Here is a 2,577-nt window from a genome sequence, read left to right as displayed (position 1 = left end):
AGAAGCATTGCTTTTATTTGCTGAAAAATAAAATCAAAACTCTTCAAGTTTTGGATTTGTTTTTGTTTGGTTGTTTTTTTTTTTGTTTTTTTTTTTTTTTTGAGGGGGGGGCAGTGGGGGTACCGGGAATTGAACTCAGTTTTTAAAGACAGCTATGAAGTCTTCAACCTCTCTACTTCAAAATATTTTCTTTTGTTTGTTTTTAGTTTTTATTGCATGTAACACACTCCCTGGCCTCAATCATGTTCAATATCAAAAAGTTACTGATGATGGCAATCTGACAAATCCACTTTCCAAAAACAGAAAGTCCACATGTATGGCATTTGCCAATTACAAAGGTGTAAATACTCGCACCATGCTCCATATCAAGCTACCAAGGGTTTAACAACTACTTCACAAAATTCTTAAATATGCAGCAATCTCTAGCAAGTGAGTACCAGTCAGCTCCAGCACACCACTTGTTCCAGGTCCTTTTCCATTCTGGCAGCCTGTCTCGATGCATTGCAGTTTGTCAGCCTGCCATGATCTAAGTACAATAACCCAGACAGAGTCTGGCAGGTACCAAGCACAATAGAATTAGCCTTCCCATTATTCTGTAATTAATGTGGTCCAAGATCACATTTGATACATGGCAGCCATGCACACTCTTGGCTCATGATGAGTTCATAATAAATTAAATGTTCTAAGACCTCCCCCACCATCACTACACTAATGTAAATCCAGGCCCTTTTCATACTGTTCTTGCATAGTTTAATTTTAAATGAAAGTACGTGCATTTACATGCATTCTTGTTGCATTTAAATCTTGTTCATTTTAACCCTTCATTCCAACTTGTTGAGAACCTCTTGAATTCTGAATCTGACATTGGTCAAGGAGTCTATCTCTATTTGTATCTTCTACAAACATGCTGAGGTCTCTTCATAAGCTTTAGTTTTAAAAAAGGAGCCTACGACAGGTTAAGTGGAAGGCCCTTCCAAGAGTATTGGAAATCTCCCTCAAAGTTGACATTCAAGATCAGATGTGAACTTGCATATCTATTCCATCATCCAGACCACATTCTTTGTTTCTCATCTACAATAATATCATGAGAAACTTGAAATAGCTTGCTGAGATCCAGATACACCATGTCTAAGGCATTCTTTTTAATGTTTTATTAGTACATTATACATAATATTGGGGTTTGTTTTGACATAATTATGCAAGCATGGAATATAATTTGCTCCATTTCTGTCCCTAGTATGTCCCCGTTCCCTCACACCTCTTCCCTCCCCTATTCCCCTTCCTCTACTAGTTTTTCTTGTATTTATTTATAGTTTTTTTAATAGTGCTTTATTGATATACATAAAGGTGAAATCCACTGTGGCATATTCATATATGTACATAGAATAATTTGGTCATTTTCATTCCACTAATCCTTTCCCGTCCCTCTTCTCTCTCTATCCATCCCCTTCTTCTGCTCCACTGATCTCCCTTCTATTTTCAAGGGGTTCCATCCCCTACCAACACCACTTTTTTTCTTTTTATTTTGCTTTATCTTCCACATATGAGAGAAAACATTTGACCTTTGATTTCCTGAGTCTGGCTTATTTCACTTTGCATGGTTCCATCCATTTATCAGCAAATGCCGTGATTTCATTCTTCTTCATGGCTGAGCAAAACTTCATCATGTATAGATACCACATTTTTTTGATCCATTCATCTAAGGCATTCTTCTTGTGGGCAAGTTTAATAACACTCTCCCAAAAAAAGGGATGAGAGATTGAGTTTGGTTTTTAAGGCTTTCTTAATAAGCATCACTTTCTAAATCAAATAATGCCTCCAAATTAATCATTTAATAATATATTTTTTTCCAAGAACCATTGCCCAGATCAATGGGTTGGCATTATAGTGTTTTAACTCATAATTAGAAAGTTTCACCCATGCAAGAAACCAAGCAAACTGGGAGAGGCTGGTCCTTGGAATTAGACTAAATCACTGGAACAGATGTGCAATTGGGGACAATTTGAGGGATGGGAGGAACTTCTGAGTGGAGAGTGTAGTTCCACACAATGCCTTAGCAAAAGCAATAAGTGTCATGGGAAGTCTACCAAAGCTATGAACCAGGACCTCCGTAACTGAAGACACCTCTTGTTCAGAGACTGACGTGGGCTGAACTTTCAAGCAGATGTAAGATTATTCTCAGTTATGGTCTTTCTTAAGAAAAATTGAAGAAGCACAATAAAATTGGGATATGGGGTAGATATCAATAAGAGGTCAGGCACTATCTCTTGAAGTAATAGGAAGTGCCTTGACATCATCAAAAAGATCTGGTTTCTAGTCTTACTCTCTGCCACAGCAGTTTTGATGTAGCAAGTAGCATAACCTTTCTGATTTGGAGTCCTTATTTGTCACAGAAAAGTATTCAATGAGATATTCTCTATTTCTGCTCTGTCCAATATGCTAGTCATTAGCAACATATGGCTATTAAATGCTTGAAATATAGCTACTCTTTTTTAATATTTATTTTTTAGTTGTAATTGAATACAACACGTTTATTTCACTTGTTTATTTTTGTATATGGTGCTGAGGATCGAACCC

Source organism: Marmota monax, unplaced genomic scaffold, assembly GCF_021218885.2.
Source record: "Marmota monax isolate L192 unplaced genomic scaffold, Marmota_monax_Labrador192_F-V1.1 WCK01_AAM20220418_F8-fsc00089, whole genome shotgun sequence".
In the NCBI taxonomy this organism is placed as follows: Eukaryota; Metazoa; Chordata; class Mammalia; order Rodentia; family Sciuridae; genus Marmota; species Marmota monax.
This window is presented reverse-complemented; position numbering follows the sequence as displayed.